This window comes from Oncorhynchus masou, unplaced genomic scaffold (genome assembly GCF_036934945.1).
Source record: "Oncorhynchus masou masou isolate Uvic2021 unplaced genomic scaffold, UVic_Omas_1.1 unplaced_scaffold_1648, whole genome shotgun sequence".
In the NCBI taxonomy this organism is placed as follows: domain Eukaryota; kingdom Metazoa; phylum Chordata; class Actinopteri; order Salmoniformes; family Salmonidae; genus Oncorhynchus; species Oncorhynchus masou.
The window spans coordinates 77,249-101,648 of record NW_027006594.1 but is presented as its reverse complement, the minus strand read 5'-3'; the positions used below and the strand labels follow the sequence as shown (position 1 = coordinate 101,648).

The 24,400-nt window shown below is 46.1% G+C and overlaps 1 pseudogene; it reads right to left on the bottom strand.

The window, feature by feature from the left end:
- LOC135531566 (toll-like receptor 4) overlaps positions 1–15,176 on the bottom strand; it is a 31,216-nt pseudogene extending 16,040 nt beyond the window's left edge.
- Between the last annotated feature and the right edge of the window lie 9,224 nt (positions 15,177–24,400).

Genomic DNA, 24,400 nt, shown 5'->3' with positions numbered 1-24,400 from the left:
ACAGCCCTGGTATGTCTCCCTACCAGACAGCTGATCTCTACAGCCCTGGTATGTCTCCCTACCAGACAGATGATCTCTACAGCCCTGGTATGTCTCCCTACCAGACAGCTGACCTCTACAGCCCTGGTATGTCTCCCTACCAGACAGCTGATCTCTACAGCCCTGGTATGTCTCCCTACCAGACAGCTGACCTCTACAGCCCTGGTATGTCTCCCTACCAGACAGCTGATCTCTACAGCCCTGGTATGTCTCACCACTGCTGTAATACACCCCATAATGGATTACACAGAGAGTAGTGTCAGACATCTGTCCTAAAGCAACATGTCTAATATCACCCATAATGGATTACACAGAGAGTAGTGTCAGACATCTGTCCTAAAGAGACATGTCTAACATCACCCATAATGGATTACACAGAGAGTAGTCAGACATCTGTCCTAAAGCAACATGTCTAATACCACCCATAATGGATTACACAGAGAGTACTGTCAGACATCTGTCCTAAAGCAACATGTCTAATACCACCCATAATGGATTACACAGAGAGTAGTCAGACATCTGTCCTAAAGCAACATGTCTAATACCACCCATAATGGATTACACAGAGAGTACTGTCAGACATCTGTCCTAACACCACCCATAATGGATTACACAGAGAGTAGTGTCAGACATCTGTCCTAAAGCAACATGTCTAATACCACCCATAATGGATTACACAGAGAGTACTGTCAGACATCTGTCCTAAAGCAACATGTCTAATACTGAGACGAACAGAGAAGCTACAAGGACACTCATGATTCCCTTATGTAAGAAGCGTATCAGATCAGGAGTGCTGATCTAGGATCAGGTCCCCCTGTAATCCTGTTCAGTATATGTTAAACTAATGAAAGCTAATGAATGCATGAGGTGTGTTACTAATCCATCGTGTGACTTTGTGTTAAGGTTTAGAGAACACAGAAGAACTAATTAGTCCACTGTGACATTTTGACAGAGATTCACCCTAAGCTTTAGATAAATCAAATTCATTCATTCATTCAGTAGGAACTGTGACAGGCATGCACACACACACACACACACACACACACACTTCTGAGTTTTGAGACCCATGTAGGGAGTGTCTATCAGTTTATATCTATTATAAATGGTTGTATTTCCATCTCAAAGTAGTTTATCCTGAGACTAGTTCATACAGCACGACGACATGTTATTGGAAAATTTTGCAAATTCATTGAAAATGTGAAATTCATATCTAATTTACATTATGTATTCACACTCCTGAGTCAATATATATTAGTCACAGCAGTGGTTACAGCTGGGAGTCTTTCTGGGTAACTTTGTCAAGGTTCTGGGTAACTTTGTCAAGTTGGTAGATTTTTTAAATTTTTTTAATTTTTATTTTACTAGGCAAGTCAGTTAAGAACAAATTCTTATTTTCAATGACAGCCTAGGAACAGTGGGTTAACTGCCTGTTCAGGGGCAGAATGACAGATTTGTACCTTGTCAGCTCGGGGATTTGAACTTGCAACCTTTCAGTTACTAGTCTAACGCTCAAACCACTAGACTACCCTGCCACTCAGGAACATTCAATGTCATCTTGGTAAGCAACTCCAGTGAATATTTGGCCTTGTGTTTTAGGTTACTGTTCCACTGAAAGGTGAATTTGTCTCCCAGTGTCTGTTGGAAAGCAGACGACCAGGTTTGCCTCTAGGATTAGCCCTAATTAGTTTATTTTTATCCTTAAAAAGACTCCCTAGACCTTGTCAATGACAAGCATACCCTTAACATGATGCAGCAACCACGAAATATGAAAATATGGAGTGGTACTCGGTGATGTGTTATGTTTTGGAGCAAATCCAACACAACGCTTTCTATTCAGGACAGTAAATGTCTTTGCCACACTTTTTGCAGTTTTACTTTAGTGCCTTATTGCAAACAGGATGAATGTTTTTGATTTGTTATTATTCTTTACTGGCCTCCGTCTTTTCACTCTGTCATTTAGATTAGTATTGTGGAGCAATTATAATGTTGGTGATCCATCCTCAGTTTTCTCCTATCACAGCCATTAAACTCTGTAACTGTTTTGAAGTCACCATTGTCCTCATGGTGAAATCCCTGAGCTGTTTCCTTCCTCTCCAGCAACTGAGTTAGGAAGGATGTCTGTATCTTTGTAGTGACTGGGTGTATTGATACAACATCCAAAGTGTAATTAATAACTTCATGCTGAAAGGGATATTCAATGTCTGCTTTTTTTACCCTTCTACCAATATGTGCCCTTCTTTACGAGGCATTGGAAAACCTCCCTGGTCTTTACAGTTGAATCTGTGTTTGAAATTGATTACTCGACTGAGGGACCTTGCAGATAATTGTATGTGCTGAGTACAGAGATGAGGTAGTCCTTCAAAAATCATGTTAAACACTATTATTTCACCCAAAGTGAGGCTTGCCATAACAAATGGGTTGATTACTTATTGACTCAAGACATTTCACCTTTTTCATTTTCATGAATTTGTAAACATAATTCATAACATAACACTGTGACATTATGCCGTATTGTGTGTAGGCCAGTGACACAAAATCTCAGTTGAATCCATTTTAAATGCAGGCTGTAAAACAACAAAACGTGGAAAAAGACAAGGGGTGTGAATTCCTATTGAAGGCACTGTAGTTAACTAGGCCGGGATTCAAATCAGATGCACTTTCAACAAGTACACAGCACTTAACATAGGCAATTTCTACTTGAACCTACATCCGCAGAGTTAACCATGAATGTGATCGCTGTGAACGTTTGGGATATTGCCCTTGTAAAAGGTGTATTGTTGGTTGTGCAATGCACTTGTTGGTAACATAAAAATCTCAGCCCTAGTTAATTAGTAGGTTTGGTATTAGGTAAGTCATAGAGTATACATTACATTAAATAAATGATGATAGTACTAAACAAAACATCAAAAGCAAAAATGTTTATGTATATAAATATTGAATACCCCTGTCATGGTAGACAGGTGGACATGTATTCCTATCTATGTGTTGTGTTACTGTGCAGGGAGTGGTTCAGTAGGGGCCAATTTGGTCCACAGGCAGTCCCAGAAGGCTGGCTGCAGAGCCGGGTCCTGGGGCCAGTCCAGGTAGGTCCTGGGGCCAGTCCAGGTAGGTCCTGGTCTTGACCAGCCTGGCCAGGTGGTGGTGGCCAGACAGCTGCCTAGGGGGTGTATGTCCTCCAGGAAGACCAGGATAAGGATGTCCGTGTGCTCCACCAGCAGATGCCAGGTGTCCAGTCGCAGCTCCAAGGAGCACCAGCTACTGCGCAGGTAGTGACGACTCACCAGACCCTGAGCGTGGTGGCTGCCGTAGAGGCCGTCTGTGCTGTTATCCATGATTTCCTTCCCAGCTGGAAGTCCCTACTGTGCAGACAGAGACACAGGAAGGGAGGCCCGGCAGCAGCTGCTCCATCACCCAGCGCTCGTCTCTACCACTGTATGACACAAAGGCATCATAGTGGTAGCGCCCTCTGGGTTGGGCCTCTGCACCACCTCTTCTAGTCAACTACGGGCAATGTGGCAGAAGGCCAGCAGGTGGTCCCCAGCCAGCTGATGGGGCAGCACCACCAGTATGAAGAGGAGCAGGTCCCGGGAGGTGCAGATGAACAGGACAAAACGCACATCCAGGGAACAGTGGGCCTCCGAGTACCTGCGGAGGTTCTGGATACCATTTTCATTTTTGCATGCCATCTCCAGCTCTCCCTCAAGCCAAAATATGACCTGGACATGTTGCTGTCTCCTGGCCCAGTTGTCCAGACAGGCATTATCACAGCTGCAGTGCAGGTGAGGACCAAAGAACTCCATAAACCTCAGGAAGGTGAGGGGCTCTGGAAAGCTGTCCAACATACTGAACTCCTCTATAGCAGGACATTTAATTACACTGAGGGACTGCAGATCTCTGCTCAGCTCCTTCTCCAGAGTGAGGAGTCTACATTCCATAAGGTTCAGGCTCTCCAGTCTGGACAGATTGTGGAACATGATGCCCAGAGCTGGCTGAACGATGAGGTCCACTTTCATCAGTGTCAGACACCTTAGCTGCCCAAAGCTGTTCAGGTCACTCATGTCCACAAACTCTGGTGAGAAAACCAACTGGAACTCAAACTGGAACTCAAACTCCTGCAGGGAGGTGAAGTACTTTGCAGCAAAGTGAGACCCACACAGGAGATATCTGTCATGGCCTTGAGGCAGACAACTGACTGGAAGAATGGTCTCCAGCAGTCTTGAAGATCACATTAGATGGAGTAGTGAGCTGAAGGACAAAGTCTTGTTTTGGGGTGATGTCCATGGTGATGTTGAGAGTAAGGGAAGACACAAAATATATGGGTCAGATTTCAACTTGTCTGTGACTCACTAGGAGGAGGAGGAAAGTCTAAATATATGTTATTTAGGGAGGTGAGGTGGATGAATGCAGATGTTTATAACTGGGTTATATTAAAGTGTTAGGGTTTCCAAGCTGTGTAGGGCAAAGAAACTGTTCTCTGTGTTCTGAGAAATCCTGTTATCACCTATAGGTATAAGAACCTCAGTTTACCATGTCCCTTAAATAGATTTTATTGCATTTGAAATCCAGCCATGTCAGATGTATCAAACAGAACTGCTCTGGGGTGATGTTTGTGATGTGAAAGTAACACAAGGCAAGTCTCCTCAGCCATGTGACAGGACCCCCGGAGGGTCACAAAGGACATTGAGCTCATATTGATAAGAAATTAACAGAAACCTCCATGTCGTTTAGATTCTTCAAATAGTGGATCAAGCTCAAATCAACACTGTCCTCAACACCAGGAGAAAGGTGGATGTTGAGCACCTGAAATCCATGACAGTTTCTCACTGCCGACGCTGAATGGGTCACCGTTTCAATCTTCCAGAAATCAAGTTCTGTCTTTTTGAGTCTCAACACTCTTTCACAAACAGACTCAAAATGAATGCTTTTGTTGTTGAATAGAAGGCAGTATACTGACACCAGACTGAAGAAGCTGTGTCTGTGGCTCATCAATGCTTTTGTTGTTGAAAAGAAGGCAGTATACTGACACCAGACTGAAGAAGCTGTGTCTGTGGCTCATCAATGCTTTTGTTGTTGAAAAGAAGGCAGTATACTGACACCAGACTGAAGAAGCTGTGTCTGTGGCTCATCAATGCTTTTGTTGTTGAATAGAAGGCAGTATACTGACACCAGACTGAAGAAGCTGTGTCTGTGGCTCATCAATGCTTTTGTTGTTGAATAGAAAAGGAAGGCAGTATACCTACACCAGACTGAAGAAGCTGTGTCTGTGGCTCATCAATGCTTTTGTTGTTGAATAGAAAAGGAAGGCAGTATACTGACACCAGACTGAAGAAGCTGTGTCTGTGGCTCATCAATGCTTTTGTTGTTGAATAGAAAAGGAAGGCAGTATACCGACACCAGACTGAAGAAGCTGTGTCTGTGGCTCATCAATGCTTTTGTTGTTGAAAAGAAAAGGAAGGCAGTATACCGACACCAGACTGAAGAAGCTGTGTCTGTGGCTCATCAATGCTTTTGTTGTTGAATAGAAAAGGAAGGCAGTATACCGACACCAGACTGAAGAAGCTGTGTCTGTGGCTCATCAATGCTTTTGTTGTTGAATAGAAGGCAGTATACTGACACCAGACTGAAGAAGCTGTGTCTGTGGCTCATCAATGCTTTTGGCAAACTAAGATTTGAGATGTTTTTAAAGCATCCAAATGCTCCATTGTCTAACCTGCGAGCGTCAAGAAATGAAAAACTCACCTCTTGAAGACGATGGAAATAAGGAAGTTCAGAACAGCTCTGTTGGTGTCAGAGCTGTTCTGACGTCTCAAAATGACTCTGTTCTGGTGTAAAGTGCAGGTTCGTCAATGACTGTGACATATTGACTATCCTACATATCAAGTCAGACAGTTCTTTTGTACAGCTGTAGACTGAGTGGTAGGTTGGTTAACAAATGTCCAATGAGATTGATATTCAGAATGCTCCTCTGTCCAATGGGATGAGGCGTTGTTGGGATTAGATGTCCAATGGAATAAAGAACCGCTGTTGTTCCACTGCTGTGTCTGTTAGCTATGTTGTATCTGTGTGCATCTCCTCTTCAATCTTCCTGGTCTGTTTTAACTGGAAGATACTCTGAGAGAGACTGCAGGTCACACACACACACACACACACACACACACACATACACTTTAACACCCATGTAGGGAGTGGCCAGCATCCCCTTAATAATCTAATCTAATCTACTCTAATTGGGCCCCCTGTGGAGCTGTGTAATGGCCTGGATTAGACATGGCATGTGACACACACACACACACACGCACACTGCTGGCCTACCATTGGCTGATCTGACACACCACATACACACACAGGGTGATACTTGATCTAATCTGATGGGAGTCATGAGGTGGAACAACAGGTCATTATTAAAACCAACACAGCACTACTTACCTTCTGGAACCAACAGACTACAGATGTTTAGCAGGCTAGTGGTTTTAGCTTTAGCTAGAATCTCTCTTCCAATGTTTTTATTGTCATTTTTAAAGATCTACAGGTTTATTTAAAAAAAGTTCATCTTATTTGTCCTTGTTCTCATTCCCCAGGAGAGAGGAAAAAATGATCAGACTGCCAGCTATAGCATGACAGTAAAGAGCAAAACTGTTATTGTGATGCTTTGAAACTAACCAACAAAAGCATTTGTTGAGGTTTCTTCTGTGTGTCCTTTTATACAGACAATGAGATGACTGATTTAAGGGGAGCAGGACATCCAGTCTGCACACATTCACACACACCTCCTACAGATGTTGTCAACCACAACCAGTCCGTCCCACAGCCAGGTTATCAGACTAGTCTCAACATGGAAATGAAAGGCTGTGAGAGAAAGAGAGAAGGGAAGAAGAGGGGTGAAACACTCGGCCTTCAAGATGTCAGTGTCTGTGTAAATCATTCCATCCACTCTCCGCTGGTCCACAATTAAGGTGGCACGTGACATTCCTCTGAGTGTGTGTGTGGCGTGTATGTGTGTGCCTGTGTGCGTTCTCAATTCTCTCTTTCTCGGGGCTGGGAGTGTGGGCTGGCTCAGGGATACATCAACAGAGAGGTGCTGAACACTGTCTCATCATTATTATTACTATTCATCTTCACAAGAGCCTTTCAGATGCTGCCAGACACACACACACACACACACACACACACACAGCAGCATCAAAGTGCCTCTATTCTGGCTAGGGCCCAACACCAGATGTTGAGGGTTTGGTCATAAAATTAGAATTTCCCTTTAGGCTTTATATGGAGAATATAGGCTACATATTGTACAAGGGATGTATTATATATATAGGAAGCTGCATCCCAAATTTACATTTACATTTAAGTCATTTGGCAGACGCTCTTATCCAGAGCGACTTACAAATTGGTGAATTCACCTTCTGACATCAGTGGAACAGCCACTTTACAATAGTGCATCTAAATAATTTAAGGGGGGGTGAGAAGGATTACTTTATCCTATCCTAGGTATTCCTTAAAGAGGTGGGGTTTCAGGTGTCTCCGGAAGGTGGTGATTGACTCCGCTGTCCTGGCGTCGTGAGGAGTTTGTTCCACCATTGGGGGCCAGAGCAGCGAACAGTTTTGACTGGGCTGAGCGGGAACTGTACTTCCTCAGTGGTAGGGAGGCGAGCAGGCCAGAGGTGGATGAACGCAGTGCCCTTGTTTGGGTGTAGGGCCTGATCAGAGCCTGGAGGTACTGCGGTGCCGTTCCCCCCACAGCTCCGTAGGCAAGCACCATGGTCTTGTAGCGGATGCGAGCTTCAACTGGAAGCCAGTGGAGAGAGCGGAGGAGCGGGGTGACATGAGAGAACTTGGGAAGGTTGAACACCAGACGGGCTGTGGCGTTCTGGATGAGTTGTAGGGGTTTAATGGCACAGGCAGGGAGCCCAGCCAACAGTGAGTTGCAGTAATCCAGACGGGAGATGACAAGTGCCTGGATTAGGACCTGCGCCGCTTCCTGTGTGAGGCAGGGTCGTACTCTGCGGATGTTGTAGAGCATGAACCTACAGGAACGGGCCACCGCCTTGATGTTAGTTGAGAACGACAGGGTGTTGTCCAGGATCACGCCAAGGTTCTTAGCGCTCTGGGAGGAGGACACAATGGAGTTGTCAACCGTGATGGCGAGATCATGGAACGGGCAGTCCTTCCCCGGGAGGAAGAGCAGCTCCGTCTTGCCGAGGTTCAGCTTGAGGTGGTGATCCGTCATCCACACTGATATGTCTGCCAGACATGCAGAGATGCGATTCGCCACCTGGTCATCAGAAGGGGGAAAGGAGAAGATTAATTGTGTGTCGTCTGCATAGCAATGATAGGAGAGACCATGTGAGGTTATGACAGAGCCAAGTGACTTGGTGTATAGCGAGAATAGGAGAGGGCCTAGAACAGAGCCCTGGGGGACACCAGTGGTGAGAGCGCGTGGCGAGGAGACAGATTCTCGCCACGCCACCTGGTAGGAGCGACCTGTCAGGTAGGACACAATCCAAGCGTGGGCCGCGCCGGAGATGCCCAACTCGGAGAGGGTGGAGAGGAGGATCTGATGGTTCACAGTATCGAAGGCAGCCGATAGGTCTAGAAGGATGAGAGCAGAAGAGAGAGAGTTAGCTTTAGCAGTGCGGAGCGCCTCCGTGATACAGAGAAGAGCAATCTCAGTTGAATGACTAGTCTTGAAACCTGACTGATTTGGATCAAGAAGGTCATTCTGAGAGAGATAGCGGGAGAGCTGGCCAAGGACGGCACGTTCAAGAGTTTTGGAGAGAAAAGAAAGAACGGATACTGGTCTGTAGTTGTTGACATCGGAGGGATCGAGTGTAGGTTTTTTCAGAAGGGGTGCAACTCTCGCTCTCTTGAAGACGGAAGGGACGTAGCCAGCGGTCAGGGATGAGTTGATGAGTGAGGTGAGGTAAGGGAGAAGGTCTCCGGAAATGGTCTGGAGAAGAGAGGAGGGGATAGGGTCAAGCGGGCAGGTTGTTGGGCGGCCGGCCGTCACAAGAAGCGAGATTTCATCTGGAGAGAGAGGGGAGAAAGAGGTCAGAGCACAGGGTAGGGCAGTGTGAGCAGAACCAGCGGTGTCGTTTGACTTAGCAAACGAGGATCGGATGTCGTCGACCTTCTTTTCAAAATGGTTGACAAAGTCATCTGCAGAGAGGGAGGAGGGGGGGAGGGGGAGGAGGATTCAGGAGGGAGGAGAAGGTGGCAAAGAGCTTCCTAGGGTTAGAGGCAGATGCTTGGAATTTAGAGTGGTAGAAAGTGGCTTTAGCAGCAGAGACAGAGGAGGAAAATGTAGAGAGGAGGGAGTGAAAGGATGCCAGGTACGCAGGGAGGCGAGTTTTCCTCCATTTCCGCTCGGCTGCCCAGAGCACTGTTCTGTGAGCTTGCAATGAGTCGTCGAGCCACGGAGCGGGAGGGGAGGACCGAGCCGGCCTGGAGGATAGGGGACATAGAAAGTCAAAGGATGCAGAAAGGGAAGAGAGGAGGGTTGAGGAGGCAGAATCAGGAGATAGGTTGGAGAAGGTTTGAGCAGAGGGAAGAGATGATAGGATGGAAGAGGAGAGAGTAGCGGGGGAGAGAGAGCGAAGGTTGGGACGGCGCGATACCATCCGAGTAGGGGCAGTGTGGGAAGTGTTGGATGAGAGCGAGAGGGAAAAGGATACAAGGTAGTGGTCGGAGACTTGGAGGGGAGTTGCAATGAGGTTAGTGGAAGAACAGCATCTAGTAAAGATGAGGTCGAGCGTATTGCCTGCCTTGTGAGTAGGGGGGGAAGGTGAGAGGGTGAGGTCAAAAGAGGAGAGGAGTGGAAAGAAGGAGGCAGAGAGGAATGAGTCAAAGGTAGACGTGGGGAGGTTAAAGTCGCGGTGAGGTGAGCCATCCTCAGGAAAGGAGCTTATCAAGGCATCAAGCTCATTGATGAACTCTCCGAGGGAACCTGGAGGGCAATAAATGATAAGGATGTTAAGCTTGAAAGGGCTGGTAACTGTGACAGCATGGAATTCAAAGGAGGCGATAGACAGATGGGTAAGGGGAGAAAGAGAGAATGACCACTTGGGAGAGATGAGGATCCCGGTGCCACCACCCCGCTGACCAGAAGCTCTCGGGGTGTGCGAGAACACGTGGGCGGACGAAGAGAGAGCAGTAGGAGTAGCAGTGTTATCTGTGGTGATCCATGTTTCCGTCAGTGCCAAGAAGTCGAGGGACTGGAGGGAGGCATAGGCTGAGATGAACTCTGCCTTGTTGGCCGCAGATCGGCAGTTCCAGAGGCTACCGGAGACCTGGAACTCCACGTGGGTCGTGCGCGCTGGGACCACCAGCACTCTATTCCTTATACAATGCATTACTTTTTACCAGAGGCCAAAGGGAACTTGTCAAATGTAGTGCACTATGTAGGGAACAGGGTGCCTTTGGGACACAGCCTATATATCTGTGTCTATGCAGCAGCTTTGTTCATGCAAAACAAGCAACCCACCAAACAACCAATCAATAAATCAATCAAAATTTCTGCCCTAATCTAGAATTTCTGTAGCTTCCCAGGGGTAGCTTAGTCACTCTGACAGTGCATTATCCCAAAGCTATTATTGCCTACAGTACTCCAAAGAGCAAAGTCTTTCTTTATAGCTTAGACAATAGTATTATTTAACCTCTGACCCCTTCTGACCTCAGACTGTTTGTTATCCTGGTTTCTTATACAACCTCCATTGCTTCCTTTCTGTAATGTAACTATGTTTGAGCTGTGTGTGTTGAGCTGTGTGTTGAGCTGTGTGTTTTGGCTGCGTGTGGTGTGTTTTGAGCTGTGTGTTGTGTTTTGAGCTGTGTGTTTTGAGCTGTGTGTTTTGTGTATGTGTAGCTGAGGTGGTGATAGTGAGCTAGGCTTTAGCTCAGTGGGCTAGCACAGTCATGAGTCATGCAGATGACCGGTAATACATGTCATTCACATTAGGTATAAAGATGTTGTGTGTTTGTGTGAGAAAGGTGACCCCCGACCCCCACAATGTAGAGAGTATTTCTGTAACAATGTCGGTGTAGGTGTTTTTCTGTGTGACCACACACACACACACACACACACACACACACACACACACACACACACACACACACACACACACACACACACACACACACACACACACACACACACACACACACACACACACACACACACACACACACACACACACACACACAGAGAGAGAGGACACACAGAGACATAACCCAGTGGCTTGGTCATGAGTCAATGACAGTAATGTCTGTCTCTAAATGTCAGCTGTCTTTCTATTCAAATGCTGCTGTCTGCTAGAAAAACATAATGGTCTGTGTCTGTCTGTCTGTCTGTCTGTCTGTCTGTCTGTCTGTCTGTCTGTCTGTCTGTAAAACAAAGAGGAAAGACACAAAGACAGTTTGTTCTGATGGAGTCTGGCGGGCTGCATGTCTGTCTGACACAAGGACAGTTTGTTTTGATGGAGTCTGGCGGGCTGCATGTCTGTCTGACACAAGGACAGTTTGTTCTGATGGAGTCTGGTGGGCTGCATGTCTGTCTGACACAAGGACAGTTTGTTCTGATGGAGTCTGGTGGGCTGCATGTCTGTCACAAGGACAGTTTGTTCTGATGGAGTCTGGCGGGCTGCATGTCTGTCTGACACAAGGACAGTTTGTTTTGATGGAGTCTGGCGGGCTGCATGTCTGTCTGTCTGTCTGTCACAAGGACAGTTTGTTTTGATGGAGTCTGGCGGGCTGCATGTCTGTCTGTCTGTCTGTCTGTCTGTCTGTCACAAGGACAGTTTGTTCTGATGGAGTCTGGTGGGCTGCATGTCTGTCTGTCACAGGGACAGTTTGTTCTGATGGAGTCTGGCGGGCTGCATGTCTGTCTGTCACAGGGACAGTTTGTTCTGATGGAGTCTGGCAGGCTGCATGTCTGTCTGTCACAAGGACAGTTTGTTCTGATGGAGTCTGGCGGGCTGCATGTCTGTCTGTCACAAGGACAGTTTGTTCTGATGGAGTCTGGCGGGCTGCATGTCTGTCTGTCACAGGGACAGTTTGTTCTGATGGAGTCTGGCGGGCTGCATGTCTGTCTGTCACAGGGACAGTTTGTTCTGATGGAGTCTGGCGGGCTGCATGTCTGGCTGTCACAGGGACAGTTTGTTCTGATGGAGTCTGGCGGGCTGCATGTCTGTCTGTCACAAGGACAGTTTCTTCTGATGGAGTCGGGCGGGCTGCATGTCTGTCTGACACAAGGACAGTTTGTTCTGATGGAGTCTGGCGGGCTGCATGTCTGTCTGTCACAAGGACAGTTTGTTCTGATGGAGTCTGGCGGGCTGCATGTCTGTTACAAGGACAGTTTGTTTTGATGGAGTCTGGCGGGCTGCATGTCTGTCTGTCTGTCTGTCTGTCACAAGGACAGTTTGTTTTGATGGAGTCTGGCGGGCTGCATGTCTGTCTGTCTGTCTGTCTGTCTGTCTGTCACAAGGACAGTTTGTTCTGATGGAGTCTGGTGGGCTGCATGTCTGTCTGTCACAGGGACAGTTTGTTCTGATGGAGTCTGGCGGGCTGCATGTCTGTCTGTCACAGGGACAGTTTGTTCTGATGGAGTCTGGCGGGCTGCATGTCTGTCTGTCACAAGGACAGTTTGATCTGATGGAGTCTGGTGGGCTGCATGTCTGTCTGTCACAAGGACAGTTTGTTCTGATGGAGTCTGGCGGGCTGCATGTCTGTCTGTCACGGGAACAGTTTGTTCTGATGGAGTCTGGCGGGCTGCATGTCTGTCTGTCACAGGGACAGTTTGTTCTGATGGAGTCTGGCGGGCTGCATGTCTGTCTGTCACAGAGACAGTTTGTTCTGACGGAGTCTGGCGGGCTGCATGTCTGGCTGTCACAGGGACAGTTTGTTCTGATGGAGTCTGGCGGGCTGCATGTCTGTCTGTCACAGGGACAGTTTGTTCTGATTCTGATGGAGTCTGGCGGGCTGCATGTCTGTCTGTCACAAGGACAGTTTGTTCTGATGGAGTCTGGCGGGCTGCATGTCTGTCTGTCACAAGGACAGTTTGTTCTGATGGAGTCTGGCGGGCTGCATGTCTGTCTGTCACAAGGACAGTTTGTTCTGATGGAGTCTGGCGGGCTGCATGTCTGTCTGTCACAAGGACAGTTTGTTCTGATGGAGTCTGGCGGGCTGCATGTCTGTCTGTCACAAGGACAGTTTGTTCTGATGGAGTCTGGCGGGCTGCATGTCTGTCTGTCACAAGGACAGTTTGTTCTGATGGAGTCTGGCGGGCTGCATGTCTGTCTGTCACAAGGACAGTTTGTTCTGATGGAGTCTGGCGGGCTGCATGTCTGTCTGTCACAAGGACAGTTTGTTCTGATGGAGTCTGGCGGGCTGCATGTCTGTCTGTCACAAGGACAGTTTGTTCTGATGGAGTCTGGCGGGCTGCATGTCTGTCTGTCACAAGGACAGTTTGTTCTGATGGAGTCTGGCGGGCTGCATGTCTGTCTGTCACAAGGACAGTTTGTTCTGATGGAGTCTGGCGGGCTGCATGTCTGTCTGTCACAAGGACAGTTTGTTCTGATGGAGTCTGGCGGGCTGCATGTCTGTCTGTCACAAGGACAGTTTGTTCTGATGGAGTCTGGCGGGCTGCATGTCTGTCTGTCACAAGGACAGTTTGTTCTGATGGAGTCTGGCGGGCTGCATGTCAGGCTGAAATGGTTTAATAACTTGTTGAATGTCATTTACATTATTTTAGATGGTGACTATCTTTTCCATTCATCTGGAGGAATGTTTTGATGGAAACTGGCAGACAGTTGTACAAGGTTGAAATGGTTTGCTGTTGCGCATGCGTACGTGTGTGTGTATACTCTCGTCTAAACCTAACATCTCCTATCAGCCCCATAGAGCCAAATGACTGACTCCAACTCCCACTTAGAGGAACATTAGGAGTTTACGTTAGGAACACTGGGAGCCAACTTTCAGTCACAACAAAGTCACGAGCTTGACATATTTAAAGCTTTTCCGATGTAATTACAGTCAGTTATAAAACCTAAAAACACAAACGCTAAAACCCCAGGTGAATTTAGTCTTTCTACCAATTTGTAGTTTTGACGTTGAAAGCAATAAGTTGAAGCCTATTATTCCATATAAAATATCAAAACTATTCCTGTCTGATGTCTTGAGAATTCCTCCGTTTTGCGAAGCTCAGCAGAGCTTTAGTTTCAGTGGTGCTCATCTAGTGAGAGCAGAGCAGCGATGCCTCATATGGTGAGTCTTCACTCATTCATTTCATTCCTTTTCTCATCCCTCCCTCCTTCTCTTTCTTCCCTTTGTCTCAGGAGGACAAAAAGGTTCTCCCGGAAGGCTTCAGTCAAGTGTCTGCTCATCTGATCTGAATATTTTCTATTTAAGACAAGTAAGGCCTCGCGCACACACGCACACACACACACACACACACACACACACACACACACACACACACACACACACACACACACACACACACACACACACACACACACACGCACACACGCACAGTGTATTAATGGGTGGAATTCTTTCTTCCTCTCCAACTCAGCCACACACTTGCATAAAAGATGTCAGGCCTCGACACAGACACAGCCCCTTTACTATGTGCCACGGTGTCCACTCAGCACCACACGGTAAATCACAGGCCTATATAATAACAGGTTAGCCAGCACTCAAGTGTGTGTGTTTTCTTTCTAACAGGGCACTATAGTTCTACTCTTCACACACTACTACTAGAGGTTCACAGATCTCCTAGTACCAGTCTTTCCCAGCCTAAGACATACTCTTTCAACACTTCTGGTTTTTAGAGGCAGACCAAAGTCACACATTTAAAGGGATAGTTAATCCAAAGCACCCTTTAAGGTAATACATCATTTCATGTTTGGTTTATTCACCTGGCCAATGTCTCCGAAATACAACTTTTGTTCATATTCGTGGCAAAAACCCCAATGTAAGTCAATATCAACGATATTAGCATTTCTGCGTTTCATGTCTAATTCCACATATTTTAGATGAACTCTCCCTTTAAGGCAAGGTCAGGGTAAATACCAGCTCTTACATCTGGAATGCATGTGTTTGAGTGGATGCATGTGTTTGAGTGGATGCATGTGTTTGAGTGGATGCATGTGTTTGAGTGGTTGCGTGTGTTTGAGTGGATGCGTGTGTTTGAGTGGATGCGTGTGTTTGAGTAGGTGCGTTTGAGTGGATGCGTGTGTTTGAGTAGATGCGTTTGAGTGGATGCGTGTGTTTGAGTAGATGTGTTTGAGTGGATGCGTTTGAGTGGATGCGTGTGTTGGAGTCGATGCGTTTGAGTGGATGCATGCGTTTGAATGGATGCATGTGTTTGAGTAGATGCATTTGAGTGGATGTGTTTGAGTGGATGTATGTGTTTGAGTGGATGTGTTTGAGTGGATGCATGTGTTTGAGTGGATGCGTGTGTTTGAGTAGATGTGTTTGAGTGGATGCGTGTGTTTGAGTAGATGCATGTGTTTGAGAGGATGCATGTGTTTGAGTGGATGCGTGTGTTTGAGTGGATGTGTTTGAGTGGATGTATGTGTTTGAGTGGATGTGTTTGAGTGGATGCATGTGTTTGAGTGGATGCGTGTGTTTGAGTAGATGCGTTTGAGTGGATGCGTGTGTTTGAGTAGATGTGTTTGAGTGGATGCGTTTGAGTGGATGCGTGTGTTTGAGTAGATGCGTTTGAGTGGATGCATGTGTTTGAGTAGATGCGTTTGAGTGGATGCATGCGTTTGAATGGATGCGTGTGTTTGAATGGATGCATGCGTTTGAGTAGATGCGTTTGAGTGGATGCATGTGTTTGAGTGGATGCGTGTGTTTGAGTGGATGCGTGTGTTTGAGTGGATGCGTGTGTTGGAGTGGATGTGTGTGTTGGAGTGGATGCGTGTGTTGGAGTGGATGCGTGTGTTGGAGTGGATGCGTGTGTTGGAGTGGATGCGTGTGTTGGAGTGGATGCGTGTGTTGGAGTGGATGCGTGTGTTGGAGTGGATGCGTGTGTTGGAGTGGATGCGTGTGTTGGAGTGGATGCGTGTGTTGGAGTGGATGCGTGTGTTGGAGTGGATGCGTGTGTTGGAGTGGATGCGTGTGTTGGAGTGGATGCGTGTGTTGGAGTGGATGCATGTGTTGGAGTGGATGCGTGTGTTGGAGTGGATGCGTGTGTTTGAGTGGATGCGTGTGTTTGAGTGGATGCGTGTGTTTGAGTGGATGCATGCGTTTGAGTGGATGCGTTTGAGTGGATGCATGCATTTGAGTGGATTCGTTTGAGTGGATGCTTGCGTTTGAGTGGATGCGTGTGTTTGAGTGGATGCATGCGTGTGTGGAAATACTGCGATGACGAGCCAATGTTTTGGAGCGTATCGTTTCTGACAGGAAAGGCTTCAGACGTTTAAAACAGCGTTGTTGAAGAGAAGCCAATGTTCCTTTCATTTCTGTCAAAACCAGGACATAGGCCAGGAGCAGTAGGAGAGAGAGAGAGACAGACAGAGGGAGAAATGTACAGAGCTGAGCAGACTACACCACTTCTCCTAAGCTCAACTGGACTTTCTGGGGTAAATTCTGTATTAAAACAAAACAGGTAAATAGCAGCACTGTCAAATGAAGCTCAGCCTAGATTAGGCTGGTATTACATCATGGCTGAAGCACACAGCAGGGTGGAAGACAAAGGTAATCAGAGGGCTGTGGGAGGAAGAGGCACTGGAATAGACAGAGAGAAAGAAAAGGATGAGAGGGAGAGAGAGAAAGGTTCATGATATATGAAAAGAACTGGACGTTACAGGGCCTTTCTTTTGAAATGAAGCTAGCTTTCTGCCATTAGAGGAGAGGACAGAGAAGGACAGTGGTATAGACCGTAACAAGTGAAGAAAACAGAAGAAAAAGAAAGAGAGCAGAAAGACAGAGGAAGAGAGAGCAGAAAGACAGAGGAAGAGAGAGCTAGAGTGAGAGAGAAAAGACAGACAGAGACAGAGAGAAAGAGAGATAATTTCCAGCTATGATCATCAGAATTCCTATAGCATGAGATCAGTCTTCCACTGACAAGTAATGACACAATATGAAACCTACGTACACTGAGTGAACAAAACATTAAGAACACCTTCCAATATTGAGTTGCTCCCTTTTTGCCCTCAGAACAGCCTCAATTGTCAAAAGCGTTCCACAGGGATGCTGTCCCATGTTGGCTCAAATGCTTCCCACAGTTGTGTCAAGTTGGCCTGATGTCCTTTGGGTGGTGGACCATTCATGATACACACGGGAAACGGTTGAGCATGGAAAACCCCGGCAGCATTGTCATCCTTGACACACTCAAACTTGTGCGCCTGGCACCTACTATCATACCCCATTCAAAGGCACTTAAATATTTTGTCTTACCCATTCACCCTCTGAATGGCACACATACACAATCCATCTCTCAATTGTTTCAAGGCTTAAAAGTCCTCCTTCATCAACACTGATTGAAGTGGATTTAACAAGTGACATCAATAAGGGGTCATATCTTTCCCCTGGATTAAACCTGGTGTATGTGTGTGTAACAGTTCCTTCCAAAATATATGCCTATATTAAGAATATTGTCATTCCTGACCATTGTACATCTGTTTGTGTCCCAAATGCCCCCAAATTCCATATATAGTGCAAACCTTATGGCAAAAAATCTATGGGCCCTGGTCAAAAGTAGTGCACTATATAAGGGATAGGGTGACATTTAAGACTCAACCTTTGTGTTGTACAGGTAACTTCTTGTGCTGTTTCCTGACATAGTTGGATTCTGTTGGAAGCTGCACCACATCTAGGTCAAGGACATTTTTTATACACACACACGAACACACACACAGCAGTAGTTTGTCACACATGCACACACAGACAACACACGCACACACAACACACACAACACACACACACACACACACCTGGTGGTCTGCTTTGTGCTGGACAGGATTAAAGGCAGCATGGGATCCAATTAGACTTCCAAAAACAACCACGGTGTAGGAGGAGCTACTGCTGTGTTTGTGTCTCAGTGTGTGTGTGTGTGTGTGTGTGTGTGTGTGTGTGTGTGTGTGTGTGTGTGTGTGTGTGTGTGTGTGTGTGTGTGTGTGTGTGTGTGTGTGTGTGTGTGTGTGTCAGAGGGAATGAAAGAGAGAGCGAGAGAGAGGAGAGGGAGCATAGCAGCAGCTTTACTGTTTCCTATAGCAGGTTACCACAGACTAAGAGCAGCTTTACTGTTTCCTATAGCAGGTTATCACAGACTAACAGCAGCTTTACTGTTTCCTATAGCAGGTTATCACAGACTAACAGCAGCTTTAGTGTTTCCTATAGCAGGTTACCACAGACTAAGAGCAGCTTTACTGTTTCCTATAGCAGGTTATCACAGACTAACAGCAGCTTTAGTGTTTCCTATAGCAGGTTATCAGATTAACAGCAGCTTTAGTGTTTCCTGTAGCAGGTTATCACAGACTAACAGCAGCTTTAGTGGTTCCTGTAGCAGGTTATCACAGACTAACAGCAGCTTTAGTGTTTCCTGTAGCAGGTTATCACAGACTAACAGCAGCTTTACTGTTTCCTATAGCAGGTTATCACAGACTAACAGCAGCTTTACTGTTTCCTATAGCAGGTTATCACAGACTAACAGCAGCTTTACTGTTTCCTATAGCAGGTTATCACAGACTAGCAGCAGCTTTAGTGTTTCCTATAGCAGGTTATCACAGACTAACAGCAGCTTTAGTGTTTTCTATAGCAGGTTATCACAGACTAACAGCAGCTTTAGTGTTTTCTATAGCAGGTTATCACAGACTAACAGCAGCTTTAGTGTTTTCTATAGCAGGTTATCACAGACTAACAGCAGCTTTAGTGTTTCCTATAGCAGGTTATCACAGACTAACAGCAGCTTTAGTGTTTCCTATAGCAGGTTATCACAGACTAACAGCAGCTTTAGTGTTTCCTGTAGCAGGTTACCACAGACTAAAAGCAGCTTTACTGTTTCCTGTAGCAGGTTATCACAGACTAAAAGCAGCTTTACTGTTTCCTATAGCAGGTTATCACAGACTAACAGCAGCTTTACTGTTTCCTATAGCAGGTTATCACAGACTAACAGCAGCTTTAGTGTTTCCTGTAGCAGGATATCACAGACTAACAGCAGCTTTAGTGTTTCCTGTAGCAGGTTATCACAGACTAACAGCAGCTTTAGTGTTTCCTGTAGCAGGTTATCACAGACTAACAGCAGCTTTAGTGTTTCCTGTAGCAGGTTATCACAGACTAACAGCAGCTTTACTGTTTCCTATAGCAGGTTATCACAGACTAACAGCAGCTTTACTGTTTCCTATAGCAGGTTATCACAGACTAGCAGCAGCTTTACTGTTTCCTATAGCAGGTTATCACAGACTAACAGCAGCTTTACTGTTTCCTATAGCAGGTTATCACAGACTAGCAGCAGCTTTACTGTTTCCTATAGCAGGTTATCACAGACTAACAGCAGCTTTACTGTTTCCTATAGCAGGTTATCACAGACTAACAGCAGCTTTAGTGTTTCCTATAGCAGGTTATCACAGACTAACAGCAGCTTTAGTGTTTCCTATAGCAGGTTATCACAGACTAACAGCAGCTTTAGTGTTTCCTATAGCAGGTTATCACAGACTAACAGCAGCTTTACTGTTTCCTATAGCAGGTTATCACAGACTAACAGCAGCTTTAGTGTTTCCTATAGCAGGTTATCACAACAGAGGACTGAGAGGGCAGTGCCGCCCACAACAGTTACCCCAACAGAGGACTGAGAGGGCAGTGCCGCCCAGCCCCAACGGAGGACTGAGAGGGCAGTGCCGCCCAGCCCCAACGGAGGACTGAGAGGGCAGTGCCGCCCAGCCCCAACGGAGGACTGAGAGGGCAGTGCCGCCCAGCCCCAACGGAGGACTGAGAGGGCAGTGCCGCCCAGCCCCAACGGAGGACTGGGAGGGCAGTGCCCATCTTACAAGGGCCACCACACCCCCTGACCTGGCATAAAGAGCGCAGACTGACAGAAGTATGTGAGTGTCTCTCACTCTTACACACACACACAATGGCCATAGCAGTGTAGTCTGGAGTCCTGTACCCATTAACTGAACATGCCCATGCCAACTGCTCACAAAGGTTGTACCTGAATGTGAGCACACACATGCACACACACACACAGAATAGTAGATACACACAGACCTAACAATAGTGGGAAAAGGCCTGGGAATCCTCAATACACCAGAATACTGCTTTTGAACCATAGTCCATTTCATGCATAAATACCAAAGAATAAAGCCTGAGAATTAAAGGTTTGATTTCTAAACATGACATATAATCTTGAACCGTAGTTCAGAAACCTCAACATGAGTTGTGTTTATGAACCGTAGTTCACATCACACACAAATATGGAGGTATTCAATCTTTCCTAGTGAACGTTAAGGTTTGCATAACGTGTCAAAGGCACCTCACTACGGTTTAAACTACACATCGCTCTCGTGTGTGTGGAAGCTTTGTGGAGAGAGAGAGAGAGAGAGAGAGAGAGAGAGAGAGAGAACAGTAACAAGCCAGGGAAGATGTCCCATTGTCCTATTCATTGGCCTGGTACACACACCCGTACACACACCCGTAGACTACTCATCACACAGAGGACAGAGTGATGGGGAGATCAGCCAATAAAATAGATATAGAGAGAGAAATCAGATCAGAAAGACAGTGGTGACAACAAATCTAATCCTCTAGGGGTGAGGTGAGGTTCCACCAATCAAGGCCTTTCCATCCAATCAACATGCGGAGCTTAGATCCAGATACTCCCCCAACAAAGGAGCACAATATGGAACTAAATCCATCATGTTCCATTCAATCCAGCAGGAAATGGATTCCCCATAAAGAAGGTGACTGCTTACGTTACGTCAAACAGGAAGGTATCATTTTGTAATACAGATTTGCTTGAACTTGGGTTCACCGCGAATAACGCTGGATGGAATTATAGATACTTGGGAGGAGGAGGAGGAGGAGGAGGAGGAGGAGGAGGGGGAGGAGAGCAGAGGAGGATAAAGACATGACAGGAGACATGTGTTTGTGTAACTGACACCTTGGCTCTGGTTGAGAATGTCAATCTCCAGACAGATTGGACTTAAGTAACAGACATGAAAATGCTCTGTACAGTAGGATCGGGTTAGCTGTGTGTGTGTGTGTGTGTGTGTGTGTGTGTGTGTGTGTGTGTGTGTGTGTGTGTGTGTGTGTGTGTGTGTGTGTGTGTGTGTGTGTGTGTGTGTGTGTGTGTGTGTGTGTGTGTGTGTGTGTGTGTGTGTGTGTGTGTGTGTGTGTGTGTGTGTGTGTGTGTGTGTGTGTGTATGTGTATGTTCTAGATAGATTTAACTGATAGTAACACAAACATAAAGCCACAAAGACAACGTACTGTAGGATCAGGTTAGTGATATTGTTAACAATACACAACTGTGTCACCGTGTCTCTCTCTTGGTTGACTAGTGGAAAACGGGGCTGTTTAGAAACAACACTGTCATGTTGAAATGATGCAGGGCAGCATCGAGGCAGACAGCAACACACACAGAACCTTTGACCCTAACCTGATGTGACTGACTTTCAACCTGAGTTGTCTGCATGACTCCAGAACAAATTATACCTCTGAGCTAAATCTCATAGCTCTTCTGGGCCCGTGTTCTCAAACCCAGTTGAAGTGCTGATCTAGGGTCAGTTTACTGTAAATCATAATGATTAAGAAGGGGTATCTGATTCTGATTCAGCATTCCTACTCAGATGCTTTGTGAATATGCACTCAGGGGCCGTATGCGTCAAGCGTCTCTGAGTGGGAGTGCTGACTTAGGATCAGTTTGGCCTTTTAGATCACTATTATTAAGAATACATGGATGAAAACATACTCTGAGATGCTTTGTGAATACAGGCCCTGGTCTGAGGAATTGTCATTGCGTAAGCTTTAGTTCAGTGAACCACCTCTGCTACAGTGACTCAGATACAAATAAGAAAATAGGAGAGTCCCCAAAGCACACTGACCCCCATTTACTCTCTAGTAAAAACTCATGCCATTAAACTCAAACCCAAATATTACCATGCTCCACAAAGAGAGTTTTTGGCTGAGAGTGCAGGGCGAATAGTTAAGAGGGAGAAACGACACGCACGATACTCAGGGTGAATAGTTAGAGGGAGAAACGATACTCAGGGTGAATAGTTAGAGGGAGAAACGATACACACGATACTCAGGGTGAATAGTTAAGAGGGAGAAACGACACACACGATACTCAGGGTGAATAGTTAGAGGGAGAAACGATACTCAGGGTGAATAGTTAGAGGGAGAAACGATACACACGATACTCAGGGTGAATAGTTAAGAGGGAGAAACGATACTCAGGGTGAATAGTTAGAGGGAGAAACGACACACACGATACTCAGGGTGAATAGTTAGAGGGAGAAACGACACACGATACTCAGGGTGAATAGTTAGAGGGAGAAACGATACTCAGGGTGAATAATTAGAGGGAGAAACGACACACACGATACTCAGGGTGAATAGTTAGAGGGAGAAATGATACACACGATACTCAGGGTGAATAGTTAGAGGGAGAAACGACACACACGATACTCAGGGTGAATATTTAGAGGGAGAAACGATACTCAGGGTGAATAGTTAGAGGGAGAAACGACACACACAATACTCAGGGTGAATAGTTAGAGGGAGAAACGACACACACGATACTCAGGGTGAATATTTAGAGGGAGAAATGATACACACGATACTCAGGGTGAATAGTTAGAGGGAGAAACGATACACACGATACTCAGGGTGAATATTTAGAGGGAGAAATGATACACACGATACTCAGGGTGAATAGTTAGAGGGAGAAACGATACACAGGGTGAATAGTTAAGAGGGAGAAACGACACACACGATACTCAGGGTGAATATTTAAGAGGGAGAAACGACACACACGATACTCAGGGTGAATAGTTAGAGAGAGAAACGATAAACGCGATACTCAGGGTGAATAGTTAGAGAGAGAAACGATACACACGATACTCAGGGTGAATATTTAGAGGGAGAAACGACACACACGATACTCAGGGTGAATATTTAGAGAGAGATGTCATATTGGGCAGTACAAAATGTGATAAAGTACCGTTCCTCAGCAGTCATTGAAAATAAGAATTTGTTCTTGCCTAGTTATTGCCTGACTTGCGAGTTAAATAAAGGTAAAAAATGTTTTTAAATATCCAAGGTTGACACAAACTGGATCCAGAGATGGAGAAGAGAAAGACTGGTCACTCTCTCAACACCAAGCCAACAGAAAAACTGACTGGAAAACTGACTGGAAAGCATCTCTCATCTTTGTTCCATCTTTTAACCATGTGGACATGCTCACTCTGTTGCACTCTCTTCCCTGCTGAGCACCCACTACACACACACACACACACACACACACACACACACACACACACACACATCTCGCAGTCACACACACACATAGATACTTGGGAGGAGGAGGAGGAGGAGGAGGAGGAGGGGGAGGAGAGCAGAGGAGGATAAAGACATGACAGGAGACATGTGTTTGTGTAACTGACACCTTGGCTCTGGTTGAGAATGTCAATCTCCAGACAGATTGGACTTAAGTAACAGACATGAAAATGCTCTGTACAGTAGGATCGGGTTAGCTGTGTGTGTGTGTGTGTGTGTGTGTGTGTGTGTGTGTGTGTGTGTGTGTGTGTGTGTGTGTGTGTGTGTGTGTGTGTGTGTGTGTGTGTGTGTGTGAATGCATCCATTCACTCCTCTCATCTCCTCTCCAGATGAGTCCAGACTCTAGCCAGCCTTTCCTATTTCACCTGGCTCTCTACCATGGAATCTACAGCCCTAATGTACCTCAACAGGAAAAAACACATGAACCATTATGCAACATAAACATTCATTAATATGACAAAATAGCATGCTTCATAACAGCTGTCAGCTATCACAGCATTATTTAGCATGATTAAAGATATGTCAATGTACATAGAAACATAGTCCATCTCGCCTGTTGGTGGATCAGTGTGCTCCTACACATACTATTCTACTCTGTATGTCACACACACAATATCTGTGTATGTCAGAGGAAATGTTGACTTGACCTAGGGGTCAACGGTAGTTCTGCTACCCTCAGCACACACACACACACACACACATGCACACACATACACACACAAATTAGAAGCCCCATGGTAAGTGTACAGCATCAGGACTACTGTGGGTTGTAGAAGCCCCATGGTAAGTGTACAGCATCAGGACTACTGTGGGCTGTAGAAGCCCCATGGTAAGTGTACAGCATCAGGACTACTGTGGGTTGTAGAAGCC